This window comes from Pinus tabuliformis, chromosome 5_2, assembly GCF_031772625.1.
Source record: "Pinus tabuliformis cultivar Carrire ecotype Pingquan chromosome 5_2, CPIR1, whole genome shotgun sequence".
In the NCBI taxonomy this organism is placed as follows: domain Eukaryota; kingdom Viridiplantae; phylum Streptophyta; class Pinopsida; order Pinales; family Pinaceae; genus Pinus; species Pinus tabuliformis.
Genome location: NC_142306.1, coordinates 179271129 through 179289643, shown reverse-complemented (window position 1 = coordinate 179289643; position 18515 = coordinate 179271129).

Below are 18515 nucleotides of genomic sequence, written 5' to 3'. Positions count from 1 at the left end.
CAAGTCACACATCAAGCTGACTTATCTTCACTCCAAAACTCTATATAAGGATCTCATCCCATGGGATCTAGGAGGCCGGAATTTTGTGCAAAGAATTGCTGTTGGTTTACAGTTGTGAGTATTGGGTGATTGCTTGAGGGAGGTGAAGAGGAGATTTCTTTCCGTCGGGAAGGTGATGCTGGATTGGACCTCTCACGGTTGTATCACCGCCTGAACCTTACTTCCTTATATTAATAAAGCATTTGAGGTTCTTCTATTCGCATGTGTTTCAATGGTGTATTGTCTTACTTGCGTATTTGATTTATGCTAATCCTTGAATCAATTATGAATGCATGCTTCTTGTAGTTTCCTTTTCTTGTCTTGTTCGCAGGATCTCGTGTAGCTGGGCCCGTGAGAAGACTTGGAGCTGGGAGCAAGCGGCAAATAGAGGAGATTGGATCGACCATTTGCGCAAGACATCGGTAAGTGGATCTCTTCCTTTCATCTCTTGCATGTCATAAAGAAGTAACTTTAGATAGCTTTGCTTCAGCTGTTGCTAAGGAACTATCACCCTTAGAGTGGGATAGGGTCATTCCGTGTTGGATACTTTTCCCCACAACAGTTACGACAGAAGGTTATGGTGCAAATACAATGAGGACTGACAGCGCTACACACATTGCAAGAGAAAATAGTTGGAAGCTTGGGTGTAGCTGCACATGCTACATAGAGGCCATGTTGATACCATAAGCAAGATTGTTGATAGGGCGATGTGTGACAACCATCAGGACTAGATTGTGGAAGTAAGATTTGGTCACTAGTGGAAGCAATGCCATAAAATGGAATGAAGGATCATGTCATGAGTAGGGTGTCATGGTAACCATAATCGAGTATCTACGAAATGTTGTCAGAATCAAGAATTCATGAGGCAGAGGATCTGTTGTGACAAGTTGTGAGTGTCAATAAGGTTCAATCGGTAGGGTATGGTATGAAGGACTGTACCACCAACTAGCAGGAATGGCGGAGATCAACCCCAGAGGGAGAGAGGGAGACCATACCAATCAAGGGTTTGGAAACAATACCAGAGAGACCTAACATTGGGAGCTACAAGACGGAGAATGAGGCTTGGGATGTTATGCAAGAACTAGAGGGTAAGGCAGTCACAGGTGTTCTTCCATAAGTATGTTCCTTGCTAAGAGGGAGTGTTAGAATTTATAGCCCAAGTATATACTTTAGAGGGCTAATATATCCAAGGGAGAAACTTGAAGTGAAGGTAAAGCAGAGACCTTGAGGGCCAAGAAGGCCTACAATATGGAGTTAGATGGAGTCAGGCTTCATAAGGAGTGAGCAGGCTCATGAGAGAGTCAATCTTCAAAGGGAATCAATAGCTCAAAGGAAGACAACCTTTAGGTTTAGGAAGTCATGGTACAAGATGACCATGCAAGATGCTCAGGAGCAAGATGCCTTCAAAGAAGGGCCATTGTCATACAATGAAAATTGCTTTTATGTCATATGGAGCAGCTACGGTGGTAAATCAAGGGTGTAAATGTGTTTCAAGTTCAAAGGCAGAGCCACTTCTAGGTGGTGCTATGAGAGTACATCCCTTGCTAAAAGGGAGTGTTGATGTTTTGGGTAGCATCAAGATATTCCCATGTGTGGAGTAAGTGGGCTAAGTGATGGGACTTTGAACCCATAGACCCATGGAATTACCCATGGTATTCTGATGACCCATGGTATAGACCCATGATATTTCACTCTTTGGAAAAGTATAAGGGTGAGTGATTTTCTTGCTCAAACTCATGGATGACCCGAGTTGTAGCCCTTGCAAACTTCACACTCTGTCTCATGTTGAATAATTACTCTGTCGACTAGCTTCTACTCCATGTATCACTAGGCATGTTGATCCTAACCTTCATGGCCCATACAAGCAGCCTTCCATACTTAGCCAACTCTCTTGGCATGGGTTTTCAAAACAGTGTTGCTACCTGCAATAGTTCCTACATGCCCTCTCTCAGCGCTATCACTTGTGAAAATCTTAGATCCAAATGATTTTCTCATAAACATCCTTTGATACCATGGGTCTATGGGTGCAAATCCCCATCACCTATCCCACTTGTCCTGACTCCCACACATGAGAATAATCCTGATGCTACCCAAAAAACATCAACATGCCCTCTTTGCAACGCCATACAATTTCTAGAGAGGGCTTAGAGCACTCCAAGGAGGGCGAGTTTGTCTTGGGGATGATTCTAGTTTAACATTTGAGTATTTGGGTAGCCATAATCTCCATGAGGGTGAGCTACAAGTTCCCCTTTAGCTATTGTTTCTCTAAGTAATTTCCTGTGGGTAAAAATGAGGGTTTTTTTGTGTAATTTTTCCCTTGTGATTTGGCATTTTACTGAGCATTGTAAAAAGGCCATTTTCCTTTGTATCAAAGCCCTAGATTGTTGTTGAAGGACTAATAAGAATTGTGTTTTGGGCTAAAATTTTGTGTTTACTATGCATGATGCAATTGTTGGTTTCATAACTTCTGTTGTGCAAAATTTGTTTTTGGTTAGGCACATCACTGTGTTTCAATTGATTAGTTGGTTTAAAGTTAATTTGAGACTATTATAAGACCGAGTGTGTGTGTGTGTGCACTGAGTCTAGTGCCCATGATTTCTAATATATTATTCCCAAGATCTCTCATAAATATGGTCAAAATTTCACCATTTGAAATTCCCTAGACAAACAATTATAGTGAACATTCCAAACCGACATGTTTGAAACTAATTTCAATAGAATTCAAGAATCTTAATTTCCTTAGAGCATATATCTAAAAGTATAGTGTAAACTGATCTAAAATTTGAACCATATGTTCCCCAACATTTCTCCTCAATATTCTCCAAGTTTCATCATGTGAAACCTCCCGGGAAAAAAGTTATAGCTAAAATGCCAAGATAACATATTTGAAGCAGCAAAAACCTAGGTTTTTATGCTCTGATGCAAAGTGTTATGACCCTTGCACCTTAAAAATGATAAGAAACCAATAATTATAGTCGTAAACAATTAATACAATGTAAAAGACAATATTTGATTATCCTAAGAGTAAGTCTCCTTACTATCATGGAAGGTTCTACCCTACATCACAATATAACAATAAAAATATAGACATTCAATATCTAGGGCTTGATAAGGGGTTTAAATATTAACATAGAGGTTAACAACTCTTAAATCAACCTCACATGCATTTAATAATTGTTATAACAAAATCAAAAAGGTATTTTATGGTTATAGCAATTATTTTAGGAACATGAAATGAGATTCTAAACATGTGGGAATTCCCCTTAGACCCCCTTTTAACTCCACTCTATTGTGGAATCATAACCCTCCAATACTTTATCAAATCATAACCCTCCAATACTTTATCAAACACCCATCTTGTAACTGACAATACATTTTATTTTATTATTTTCCGTATACATATTACATTACTTAACCCTTGACCATTCATTATATTTATAAATAAACTTTACTAATCTCCAATCAAAACTAAAAAATTATAATAACCCTTTAACTTTTCCCTTATTTCTATGTTCTCTATTTCAACATATTTTATTTTATTATTTTTCATGTACATATTACATCACTTCCCTAAACCATTCATTATATTTACAAATAAATATTGGTAATCCAAAATCAAAACTAAAAATTGTGATAACTTTTTCCCTATGTTCTCTATTTATTTTTATTTTTCCAAAATATTTTTTCACAATTATATACATGTAAATTATTTAAACTTGGTATGTCATGGAAATATTTGCATATTATTTTGCAATTCTATACCGAACTGTTGAAATCTCTAATGAATTTATAAGCAAAGTCTTTAGTAGAAATTGCATAAAAGAAATTTTTAACCAACACGTTTCAAAAATTTACTTACTCATTTCTTAAAAATTTACTTACTCATTTCTTATAATAATACTTATAGCTTTCTTATAATAATACTTATAGCTAATTGAACAACATAGTATACCATAAAAATATTTGCATAATAATTATAGCTAATTGAACATAGTATACCATAAAAATATTTGCATATTACTTTGCAGTGATCCACCTAGGTGTTGATATTTCTAATGAGTTCATTGACTATCGAAAAGTTTTCTTTATAATTCCTCATAGTAAAACGTCTGCCTAATTAAACCAATTCGACGTAGTTAAAAAGAAAAATAAAATAAAATACCCTATAGAAAAAAACCTGACCTAAATTATATAGGAAGATTCTAAGGTGCCCGTCATTTATAATTTTTTATTAAATTCTCATTAAAAAGATCCCATGAAAGCCATTCGAAGTAATCAAAAGATTAAAAGAATACACGAAGCCTATATAGTCGTATGAGTCGAAAAGACTTTTAATCTAACTTTCGCAAAAAGACTTTAGAGTGTAAAATTTTCATTTGTTTTTGAAAACAATTATTCCCTGAAAGACTATGTATTGACTTTTGCTTGATTCCTGAATAATAAGCCGAGAATGAATATATATATATAATGTTTAGATTTATATATATTCTTGATTATAATGTTTATGTTTATATATATGTATGACTAAGCAAGAAAATATTGTAGAGTACCATTCATATCATATAATCTATTTCAATATTTACATACATGTGAAATAAGTTATGGAAGAAATACATATAGAAAGTCCCATCCCAACCTTCGCTAGCGTAACACAGCATAACGGAAAAATATAGTATCCTATACTACCACACATACAAACTCAAAATTAAGCAGTTCAGTGGCCTTGAAACAGGCTCTTCAACCAGTCTGTCCATGGTGCTGGCGGATCTTCATGTCTCTCGTGCCACTCGTGTTTGTGTTCATCTGAGTCTAGGAACAACCGCTGGCCATGGTCTGGAAAGTCTGGCCTTCCAACAATACGTTCGAATGCCCTCTCTCGCGGTTGGAACCCGAATTTCTCATTCTCCGCTCGGGGACGGACTTCCTCAGGGAAGCTTCCGAAAGAAGAAGAAAGGGAAGCTCGGGGACGGACTTCCTCGGGGATGGACTTCCTCAGGGAAACAGAAGAAGAAATGGCCTCTTTTCCATGAGATTCAGAAGAGGGGAAGGAGGAGGGCCGTGGGAATTGCGGACGGAAACGGAAATGGTCTCCCCGGGGACCATCTCCCCAAAAGCGCCTGAATTTCATTTCGCTTCCATGAGGATATTCATGCCTCTGATGCCTTCCGTATTTGTGCTCTTCTCTGTTGGGAAATTCCCATTCCCACTGGCCCTGACCATGGCCATGGGGATGGTTATGCTCTCTTTCGGGGAACCCTTTCCCAATACGTTCGAATGCTCTCTCTCGTGGATCGAACCCGGGCCTTTCATTTTCGGCTTGGGGACGGAATTCCCCAGGGAAGCTTCTGAAAGAAGAAGAAATGGCCTCTTTTCCATGTTCTCCAGAACAAGGGAAGGGGGATGGCCGTGGGAACTGCGGACGGAAATGGAAATGGTCTCCCCGGGGACCGTCTTCCCAGAAGTGTCTGAATTCCATTTCGCCTTCATGAGCATATTCATGTCTCTCATACCTTCCGTGGTTGTGGTCTTCTCCCCTCGGAAACTCCCACTCCCACCCGCCCTGACCATGGCGATGAGGATAATGATGCTCTCTTTCTGGGGAGCCTTTCCGAAAAGGCCTGAATGCCCTCTCTCGCAATTCGAACCCGGACTCCTCGTTCTCGGGTCGGGGACGGAATTCCCCAGGGAAACTTCCGAAAGAAGAAACGGACTCTTCTTCAGAAGAGGGGAAGAAGGAAGGCCGTGAGAATTGTGGACGGAAATGGAGATGGTCTTCCCGGGGACCATCTCCCCATAAGTGCTCGAATTTCATTTTGCCTCCATGAGGATATTCAGGCCTCTCATATCTTCCGCGTCTGTGCTCTTCTGCTCTGGGAGACCTCCACTCCCACTGGTCCTGGCCATAGCCATGGGGATGGTTTTGCTCTCTTGCTGGGAAGCCTTTCCCACTATGTTCGATTGCCCTCTCTCGCGGTTCGAACCGAGATTCCTGGGTCTCCGCTCGGGGACGGTATTCCCCATGATTTGCACTGGAGACTTCATACCGATTCAAGGGCCTGTGGACCAAAAGGGGAACGTCCGTCATCATCTCATTCTTTTTCTCGCTCGGTAGGCGGAGGGGGTTTTGCTCGAAAGCATCGTGGAGAACCAGAGGATTGTCCACCTCTTGTTGGCCAGGCTGAACAAGTTCATACCTGGCGTCCGCCAACAGGGAGAGGGAGAGAATAGCGGGAAGCAACAAAATTAAGAAGCGCCGCGCCATTGCAGAACTGATACAGGATGAGCAGGATGTTGAGGAAATATATAGAGAGGAAGGGGAAGGCAAGTGGTAGGGTCAACGGTGTAGAAGTCATGCTACACGCTTCTGTTACGCGTGAACCGTATCCTCACGGAAACTACCATTCTTCACTGTTCCGTTTCCAAGATTTATTCTCATTACCAAATATCAATCCACATCCACAATCTGAATTAGCCAGTGGTCAGATACTGCTGGAAAGCCTGTTCAGAGCATTGCGACAAGCACTTGATTTTGGCATACGCATCTCTGTCACTTCAACTTCAACAAGAGGACGAAAGCGTGTACCGATCCTTTTGTAGGGTAGAGCTATTAACAATACACGTAATTTTATTTTATTTTCGTGGGCTCTGAACTTTATGAATTAAACAACTTCTCTAATGTGAACAGACCCAACCCAAGTTTTCTAGAGAGTAATATCGTAAACGGTCAACGTACCCTAATTTGAATGGTCAAAATTGCAGTGTTGGAGTGTCCACCTGGCAAGGGAATAATTTTTGAAAATAGTTTAAAATATGTAGTTTTTTAAATTTTGTCATCGCTCATTCAATTTAACTTTCATTAGACTTGCCGGCTTATTATTAAACTAGATGGCTCAGTAATTGTTACAGGTTAACCGTTGCGGCTAATATCATCATTCTAGTGTTTTTTTTCAATGAATCGATTATGATTTTCAAACGTCAGTGACTAGTAAGGAATTACTTTGCGGTGGTATATAGCTTTTGGTGTTGACTGTCATGTGAGGTGAGCGTTATCGTGATATTTTGTTTTAAATGGAATTAAAAAATTGCATGGTACAAGTATATATGTTGCTTCAATTTCAAGTTTTAATGTTCTAAAAAAAATGTGAGGTGTGTTTATGGTGATATTTTTCAAAATAGAATTAAATATATGATAGATGTATATATGTGGTTTTAATTTGAATTTTGAATATTCTATTTTGAATGAAATACAAAATTATTACGCATATATGTTGTTTCAATTTTAAATTTTAATATTTTAAGAATATGTACGTGCGTGCGTGTTTATGGTGATATTTTTCAAAATTAAATTAAATATATGATAGATGTATATATGTTGTAATAATTTGAATTTTGAATGAAATATAGTGATATTTTTAAAATAGAATTAAATATATGATAGAGGAATATTTCACAGTTGATGATTGTATAATTTTAAGGCATATCATTGAAAAAGTTTGGGAGAAAAAGGAAGAAGTCTTTTGTTGCTTTGTTCGTTTCAAAAAAATGTTTGACTCGGTTCTTAGGGATAAACTTTAGCACAGAATGGAGAAACTTGGGGTTCCTAAAAATTTGAGAGCAGTTGTGCATAGGCTGTATGAAGAGGTGAAAATCAAATTTAGACCTTCAACACGGATTTCTCAGAGTTTAGAAGCGATATCGAGGTCAAGCAAGGTTGCCCACTGCCTCCTACACTTTTTGGTTTATATATCAACAAGGTTGAGGAATGGTTAAATTCACAAGGGGGTGATGGTATCTATTTGGGCAAGTTTGTTATAAGGTTTCTTCTGTATGCAGATGACCTTATTCTGATTGCTAAAATCGACTCTTGGTTTGCAAGAGCACTTACTATCCCTTTAGCATTTTTGTAGAAGTGTGGGAATGCAAGTCAATATCAGCAAAACGAAAGTAGTGATTTTCTCTAAGAAAAGAAAACATAACCATCATAAGTTTTTCTTTGAAGGCAACATTCTGGAAGAAGTTGTGGGTTAAAAATACCTCGGAATTGACTTCAACAAAAATCTAAGCTAGAATGGTTGTAGAAAGAAAAGAAATTTGGGGTGTTCGAAAACATTTTATGCTTTTCAAAATAGGTGTAGAGAGGCAGAGTTATGGGACTAGAAAACCACTCAAACTCTTTTTGGGCTTCTAGTGATTCCAATGATTCTCTATGGTTGTGAACTATGGGCCAGTAGTACATCCGACATGCAGTGGAGACAAATTGAGAAAATTCAAAAGTGTTTGATTACAAACAAATTCAAGATTAAAAGTGCAGTTCTTTATGCTATCTTGTTAAGTGAAACATGGATTACTCCTATTGAAGCAATTGCCATGGTGCGAGTCATAAGGTATTTAAAAAAAATTGAGCAAATGGAAGAGGGTAGATGACCTAAGGTTATCTTTAATGACAGATTGTGCAAGAGAAAAAAAACTTGGATGCAGCAAAATAACAAATGGTTTAGTAAATGGGGTATTTGCTTGAACGCGCATCCCATAAACAGCAAAGAGATAAAAGCTTTTGTTATGGAAAAGTTCCACAAGTGTACTTGGGATAAGGAGCTAGGAAGAAGGAAAAAGTACTATATTGAAGTAATCCCACTCATAGTCATCAACCAAAAGCATACATAGATGCCAATATCTCTTGGAGAGCCAAAATTCTTATTGCTCAGTTAAGGACTAATTCTCATCAACTCCGTTGTGAAACAGGGCGCTGGAAAAGGCCAAAAGAAGTATGGGAGGAAAGAGTATGCATTTTCTATTCTTTCGGAAAAGTGGAAACAAAAAAAACTTTTCATTTTAGAATGTGAGGCCTTCAAAGACAACAGGGAAAGTTATGCAGATATGTTGGTAGCTATCTCTTGGGATAATCTATTTAGCGAGGGGTTTATCGAAAAACTGGGAGCATTTATTTTAAAGCTTCACAGAAAAAGGGTTGAATACATCAAGTAGATGAAGAAGCAATCTGTCCCGTAGGCTATCTTTAGTCTCGTGCACATTAAAATAATTTTTTTCTCTTTCTTTCTATGTTGTAATAATTTGAATTTGAATGTTTTATTTTGAATGAAATAAAAAATTACATGCTATTTTATTTTTATTTTTTAATATTTTAAGCATATATGAAATGAGTGTTAGAGTGATATTTTTTAAAATAAAGTTAATATATATATAATTTTAATTTTTTATTTTTAATATATATATATATATATATATATATTAGTTTTTTTTTAAATGTTAATTTTTTTTTGTTTGTTATCAAGTTGTCTGTGATTTTTCAAGTTTTATCTTTGGCTTGAGAAACCGCTACCTAGAGGCATGTATTTTTTAGCATGTCTCATTCCTCTAACACAAGGAAAACCACTTCTATGAGTTTTGATCCCAGGTCTCCTTGCTGATGAGGTTCATCTTCAACAAATTGTGCTATTGTAACTTACATTCTAAATATCAACTTTAAAAAAAAGAGTGTAATTACCTTTTTTTTCCCTAATTTCTAATATTGTTATGTATTGAGTATATATACAATTATATATTTAAAACCAAGAGTATAATTTCACATACTTTCAATATTCTTATCATAATATATTATAAATTTTCATAAGATACAATAGCATAAAATGTTATCGACTTAAATATAATATAAATTATTATTATTATTTTTAGGTTAATAGATCAATTATTATATATAAAAAATATTTTTTTTAATATGAAATGAGTGTTAGAGTGGTATTTTTTAAAATATATTATAAATTTTCATAAAATGTTATTGACTTAAATATAATATAAATTATTATCATTTTTAGGTTAATAACTTAAATATAATATAAATTATTATCATTTTTAGGTTAATAGATGAATTATTATATATAAAAATTATATTTTATATGAAATGAGCGTTAAAGAGGTACTTTTTAAAATAAAGTTAACATACATAGTTTTAGTTTTAATTTTAATTTTATATTTATTTATTTATATATATATATATATATATATTTCATTTAAAATGTTAATATTTTTTTTGTTTTGTTTATAAAGTTGTCTGTGATCTTCTAGGCTTGATCTGTGGCTTAAGAAACGATTATTTAAGGACCTGTATTTTTTAGCATGTCTCATTCCCTTAGCAAAGGCACAACCACCCCCTGAGGAGGTTTGATCCTAGGTAGCCTTGCTGATGAGGTCCATCCTCAACCCATTGTGTTAGTGGAACTTACATTCTAAATGTCAACCTTTAAAAAAAGAGTGTAATTACCTTTTTTTGATAATGTTGTCATATGTGAGTGGTTCATGGACACTCTGGCTGGTCACTAGATATATGGGAAAATCGTAAATTAACCTAAAGGGATCTACCCATCGGCGAAACAAGTAAAGCCTAACCCCAAAGACGTGGAGGAGATTTGACCCATGACATCCCAATAGACTAGATACTTAACAACAAAACACGACCAACTAAACTAACCCTTTTAAATATATATATATAGATATATAATTTTAATTTTTAATATTTTAAATATATATATATTTTTTATAATATATATATATAATTTCAAAATCAATTTAAAAAATGGCAACGTGAATAGCCATTTTCATGTAATATTTATTTATTCAAAATCAACTAAATGGTTTTACACATTTTCAAACGCTTATTATAACATATTATAATTTATGATTAATTTATATATTTTCATTGTTTTTATCGTTAGTCTATATTACCATTTTCCATATAATATTACAAGATAACATGTTATTATTTTGTGTTAATAGAATGATCATGAATAGTAAATTGTTTTCCAATATAATATGGAAAAATATATTATCATGTAATATTACATTATATAAAAATAATAAAATATTATTTATATATATATAATAATAATAATAAATTTATTTTAAAATTAAATTATTAAGAATAAAAAATTTAAATTATAAATTTTTTTATTATTTAATACGAAAGGATTAATATATAATACAAATTAGTCTATAAGTGTTTTAATTTACCGTAATCAAATACATTATTCAAATATTTTGAGATGTTCTTATTCGTGTGTTATCCTTGCACATGATCATCATGTAGCTTCATATATATATATATATATCATTTTTTATAAACATCTAAATAATCACATGTTGTCTTTCTTTAATCCACTTCACATCTCAATTTATTACTTCTTACTAAAATAAGATTATCAAATTGGATTTGCTTGTATATATATAATTTAAATTTAAGATAAATTCTTATAAAATATACATTATGAATTATTAAAGAAAGACAACATATGATTATTTAGATGTTTATAAAAAAATGATGCTTTTTATGAAACAATATTGCAGGGTAGCTTAGTCTGTCACTCAAGTTAAAAATGATTCTTTGTAAAAATTGCATAAAAATTATAACTTACATTGGTCAATGCTAAATTAAATGATTCTTTGTAAAAATTGCATAAAAATTATAACTTACATTGGTCAATGCTAAATTAATACTGATCAATATAGGCAAATCAAATTTGTTAATCTTGTTTTGGCAAGAATTAGTAAATTGAGATGTGAAGTAGATTAAATAATTGATTGTTTAGACACAAAGGTTTGCATAAATTTTCAAATTTGTTAATCTTGTTTTGGCAAGAATTAGTAAATTGAGATGTGAAGTAGATTAAATAATTGATTGTTTAGACACAAAGGTTTGCATAAATTTTGGTGAGTAGTAACCATTAGTAAGCCTACACATTCACAAGTTTACTCCTACATAAGTGTTGAGAAAAACATAAATTATGGTGGGAAGTAACTCCTGGTAAACATATTTACTTACATCTTATTTCTACCCAATTTCTATGTAAAGACTTTTTAAATTGTGGTGATAAATAATTGATGGTAAATATGCTATCAGCTATGGTAAATATTTCATCACACTCCCATATAAAGAAGGTATGAGACAAACTCCACAAAAGGCATCAGCAAATCATATGAGCCCTTCCGAATATGAGTTATGTAGACAAGAAATTCAACAATTGCTTGATAGAGGTCTTATTGAACCATCAAAAAGCCCATGGGCATGCCCAGCCTTCTATGTCAACAAGCATTCATAACAAAAACGAGGAAAGAAGAGGTTAGTCATAAACTATAAAGCTCTAAATGATGCCCTTTCTCCTATCAGGTATCCTCTTCCAAACAAAGAAATCTTATTAGCTAGAATTTCTCAAGCTAACTTTTTTAGCAAATTTGATCTGAAGAGTGGATTTTGGCAAATAAGAATTGTTCCAAATGACAGATTCAAAACAGCATTTGTTGTCCCAAACGGAAAATATCAGTGGACAGTTCTACCCTTTGGTTTAAAGAATGCATCATCTAAATTTCAGAAAAGAATGGAAGACATATTCAGACATTTAAATTTTGTCATTGTATATATAAATGATTTATTAATTTTCAGCAAATATCTCCAAGAACATAAAATCCATCTTGAAGCCTTCTATGAGCTTGCATATAAGCATGGTTTAGTATTGTCCTTCGGACCAGACAAATTTGTCATTGCTCAAACCAAGATAAACTATCTTAGTCTTGTCATTTCACAGGGAAAGATAATGTTATAGGATCATGTTTTGCAGAATTTATTAAAATTCCCAGACCAGTTTCCAGATATCAAGACAACTCAACGGTTCCTTGGATGTTTGAACTATATCAGAAATTTCTATGAAAAGCAGTCAACATATACAAAGGTCACACAACAAAGGCTTAAGAAGAATGCAGTATGGATAGATGCCATGACAAAAGCAGTCAAAGCAATCAAGGATCAAATTAAAACTCTTCCTCCTCTTTCACTACCACAAGATAATTTTCCTTTCATTTTAGAAACAGATGCTTCTAATCATGCATGGGCTACGGTTTTGTTACAGAAACAACATAAAAAGGAAGAAGTTTGTGCCTACACATCAGGGACATTTTCAGATATTGAATTAAAATATCCCTCCTCACACAAAGAAATTCTGGCAGTCAAGAGAGGCATCAAGAGATTCCATCTCTTCTTGAAAAGTGTCCATTTTACGGTAAATCATAATGCTTGAAACAAATCAAACAATTCAAATTGTGGAAATGAAAAATGCAACACCTATCACTACCAAGCTTGAAATTTGTTTGCAATCACAATCAAAACCTTTCAAATCATAAATCGTTCACTCGAATGCATACAAAAGGAATTCTTCGTTCACACTCGTACCATACATCATAATTTACCTGGATAAACACACAGAAATCGTGCTTCTTAAACTTCTATAATCAATTGATTTTCCTATCATGGTCACTCCAATTATAAACATGAATGAATGCGACTTTGAATGAAAGAATAGAGCATGGCTCTGTATCAAAGTATGAGCTCGGGTTATACAATGAATCAGAGGTCTCTAACACAGGAAAGCAATCTTTAAATTGTTTAGTTTGTAAAGAAACAAATCACACATATCATGAAATCATATACCAGTATTCATAATTGTAACACACATGATTCAAACTATAAAATCACACGCACACACCTAGCTAACTGAACTGTTAATGAGGCTTATTTCCAAAGGGGGTGGGCCCTCCCACGCCTGGAGTAAGCTAGTCTACTGCAACAGAAGAAAGATTTAAAACATCAGAGACGTCATTCACAATAAACCATGATAACAATGCTTATGTCTCACAAATTGAAAGTGATCATGTATATTTTCAAAACAGATTTTGGAAACCAATTGACATAAGTCATAGTGTATCAACAAAAAAAATTCTTAACCAACTACCTCGACTAGCATTATCTTTGCATTACAATGACCTTTAAAGGTGACTGTGTGAATGTGAAAATAAAAATTTAACTAGCTATGGCAACCTTAGCAACTATAAACTAATCTAAGCAATGCTCGATCTGCTCCAAATCATATTGACTCTACTTAGGACAATTGCTTCCTTCTAGAGTAACCGACTGTTATTTATGCGAGTAGTCCTCTTTGATTTTGACCTGGAGGATCCTCGGCCTTGGAATTATCATTCTTATCATAACAAATTGATCTTGGAAGCATTGCGCTTTCCTTACAAATTGTTGTGTAAACTTCGATGGTCAAAACGAGAAGAAGGAGCCCACCTAGCCAAACTGTCTCGAACTCGATCGAGGCTCGGTTGTTTGAGTCTGAAGGCCGAGATCGATGTTGATGACGAGGCATCTTTCCATTTATGTTGACTTTTCAATCCTGCCAACAAGCTTCTAGCTAAATCCATGAATAAATAGTTAGCATATAGGGACATGACTAAAAAACTCACTTAAATTCAATTACAAATAACAAAACTATGTCAGTTAAGTGCATTTACCTCTTAGTCATGTACAAGTAGGGTTTAGGAAGTGATGTAGGCGATAGGGTAGGTAGTAGGAGTACTTTCATAAGCAAAAGATGGTGAAAATAGGGATGAGAGGTAGAAAATTGGGGACAAAAATGGGCACCAACAACAATCATGAAAGGATAAAAGGAATGAAGTGCATAAATTATGGAGCGCATTTTAAGGCTTTCATCTCAATGTCTCATAGGTACTATCTACTATCACACAACATAGGTAAATATGAAAATATCACAAGTACCATATGTTATCACCTAACATTAGTAAATCTGTGATTTCATAGGCACTGTTTGTTATCACATAACATAGGTAAATCTATCACTTCACAGGTGTCCTCTGCTACAATATAACATAAGTAAATATGGGATCTAAGAGTGAATCTAGCAGCTTCAATTACATAATTTCTAAAGAGGAAAAAAAACACATATGAAGTGAAATACAAAGGAAAAACGCATATTGCTTATCCCAAATGCTTGGAATCACCATAACTTCTTCATTGATCTTTGAGGATGAAAATACATGTCACATGCCCCCTACTTGCGCAATATGAAAAATAGTTATAGCCTTAGAGACAAGAAAATTAGAACCACCGGAACCGGAAAATCCAAAACCTCCAAGACCAGAAAATCCAGAACCTCTCCAATGACTTTTTCTTCCCTCTTTATAGGGAGAGATTCCAACCCATATTACAAAATATCTTAGAAGTGTTACAACTATTTGAACTACCAGTTGTCTAAGCATGCATATGTTCTAGTTGTCCCAATGATTACATAACATATCTAATTATTTTCTTAAACATCCAAAAATTTATAAAATATCATAAACAAGAGGTGTCATGATCAACACAGCGAAATATCTCCCTGTTGATTCCTTTGATTGCCTCTGATTTGGCCACAACTCTGCTATAATATTCCTCCACAGTTCCTTGCCAATACGCCTGTCACTTTCTCCCTTTAATTGCTTGAATTTCCTCACTTTGAAGTTGGTCGTGATTTGATGTCGTGGCACTGGGAGGTGCTTTACAATTTAGTTGTTGGCTCATCTATCCTTTATTACCTTTGTGTTACATTGTTGGCGTATAATACATCCTATAATATTAGCATAGTGAAACTTTGGAGCCGAGGCGCATCGTAACAATATTTAAATTGACGTTACAAAAACACAAAGTTATGATGCCTTTAGCCCCTGTTTTTCTTAGCTCCTTATTACTCATATACCATAGAACCACCTTCAGTGACCACCGGTGTAGCGCTTAGGGGTTGCGGTATTGGAGCCTCCGTCCATCGTAACTCTATTAAAATAGTTGTTACGAAATCATATCATCCTGATGCTCTTAGCCCCCTTGCCGTTTGGCCCTCTTACCATTTCTCTTCTATGGGACCGGGTGTTGTGACCATAGGCTCAATGATTGGGTGCTAAAGCCTTTGGGATCCTGTCAGGGGCCTATCTCCTTTTGTAATCATGCTCTGCCCTTGGTTCTTTTGAATGCTTGCGACCAAGTGCCTCCCCCTATCAGAGCTCCTCTCATCAGAAGTTCTCCAATTTGAAATTAAAAATACAGTTCTTATGCCACCTCCCTCCTTAGGTGCTCAGCCCAACTCTGCGCCCTTGGTCCTTCTGGTCCTCATGACCAAACGCCATTCAATATTGGAGCCCCTTTCATTGGAACCTTTTCAAAAAGAAATTACACAAGAGTTCTAATATTCACATCCCCGCTATGGTTCATAGCACTTAGTGCTCGGCCCAACTTTGCGCCATTTCTTTTCTTGGGTTCCCATGACCGGGTGCCAATCATACATTGGAGCCCATTTATCGGATCAGAACTTTTCATAAAAAAAATTAAACAAGGGTTACGAAATCTCTTTCCTCTGAAATGTCAAACTCCGATATGACGTCACGCTGAAGTCATCATCTCCACGTGGCGTCTGCTAAGAGGTGACACATGTCACCCAAATTTTACCCTTTAGGCCCCCGAAAATGTCGAAACTGACTGCCATATGTCCACCGTATGACCATGTCATGCCAACGTCATTTGCCATGTTTGCTTTTCGGGGCTAATCACCTACTTCCATGTGTCTAATAGGAGGACAGAGAAAGGGGTGCCTTCAAGTTCTTGGTTTTTCAAGTGATTTCCTTTGTAATTTTGTTTTCCTTGCTACCTTGGGTCTTCTAAAGAATTGTAATAGTTAAGGAGTTATGAAACTCTGAAGTTTTGAAAGATATAGGCTTCCTAAATTAGATCGCTCTGAGGTTTCGATATCGAGTCTCGAGATACCTTCATTCCCGCTCCCAACTCCAATATTCCATTTCGGGTCGGTCTTTGAATAGATTGTCGAGGTCACTTAGTTCCCACCTCTGAAATCTCGAAGTCTCGATATGATTTTCTTTCTCATTTTGGCCTCCGAATTTTGGCATCTCCTCTTGGCATTTCAGCTTCTGAATTTTGGCACTTCCTCTTAGATTTCTACTCCCTTTGTAACAACCCTGGTGAAAATTCCATGTAATAAAAGTTAAAAATAATAACCACGATTGATGGGAGACTTATTCCAAGCTAAATGTTGGGCAAGACATCCTAGGGGGTCTTCATTTGGTTTACTATGGCTAAGGAAATTGGAAAAGGAAATGGCTAAGGCTTTGGAAATGCAAAATGACATTTTTGGACATTTATTTATGAAAATAATGGAAATCAGGAGAAAAGGGAGGTGAAAAGTCACAGGTTGCATGTGAGGAGGAAATTGAAGGAAAATAATGGAAAATGAAGAAAATAAAGACCTAATTGATAAAAAGGCTTCTGAGGATCAATTGGTAACCTTTTGTCAGTTCAGTTTTGGAGCTCTCTCATTATTCTCTCTCTCTCCCTCACTCTTGGACACTTAGAGTTTTCTTGGAGCACTTGGGCATTGGATCAATAAAGGAAAATAAGGCAAGAGGAAGCGAAGATCAAGCAAGGAAAAGCAGGATCAAGCAACTACAACAAGATTCTTTGTAGGTATTGATTTGCATGTGTGATTTCCTTACCAGATTCGACATGCATGGTGTTGCATGTGGTTGTTTTTTGTCATGGCATGGGTCTTGCCAAGTGTGACAATGCTTTTCAGCCTAGCCTTGCCATTTCCTGATAGCCTTGATGAGATGGGTTCTCATACTTCGATTGAGTTGGATTTCTGAATGGATTCGAAGATGAGTGGGGTGGATCTCTAAAATGACAAATGCAGGGCCTAGTGGTCCCTGAACTATACTGTGGATCCCTAATTTGCATGTGTGATTTTCTTACTTGATTCGACATGCATGGTGTTGTATGTGGTTTTTCTCTGTCGGGGCATGGGTCTTGCTAGGTGTGACAATGTTTTTCAGCTTAGCCTTTCCATTTCCTGATAGCCTTGATGAGATGGGTTCTCATACTTCGGTTGAGCTGGATTGCTGAATGGATTTGAGGCTGAGTGGGGTGGATCTCCAAAATTGACAAACATAGGGCCTACTAGTCCTTGAACTAGACTGTGGATCCCTGATTTGCATGTGTGATTTCCTTACTAGATTCGGCATGCATGGTGTTGCATGTGGTTGTTTTCTATCATGGCATGGGTTTTACTAGGTGTGACAACGTTTTTCAGCCTAGGCTTGCCATATCCTGATTGCCTTGATGAGATGGGTTCTCATACTTCGGTTGAGCTAGATTTCCAAATGGATTCAAAGCTAAGTGGGGTGGATCTCTAAAATGACGAACACAGGGCCTATTGGTCCCTGAACTGGACTGTGGATCACAGTAAAGCCATTGACCTAGTAACCCCTGAGCTAGACTATGGGTGGCGATAACGCCAGGATTGTGTGTCTTAGTGGGCCTAGGAATCGTCATTTGCCATGTTTGCTTTTCGGGGCTAATCACCTGCTTCCATGTGTCTTATCGAAGGACAGAGAAAGGGGTGCCTTCAAGTTCTTGGTTTTTCAAGTGATTTGCTTTGTAATTTTATTTTCCTTGCTACCTTGAGTCTTCTAAAGAATTGTAATTGTTAAAGAGTTATGAAACTTTGAAGCTTCGAAATATCTAGGCTTCCTAACTTAGATCACTCTGAGGTTTCGATATCGAGTCTCGAGATACC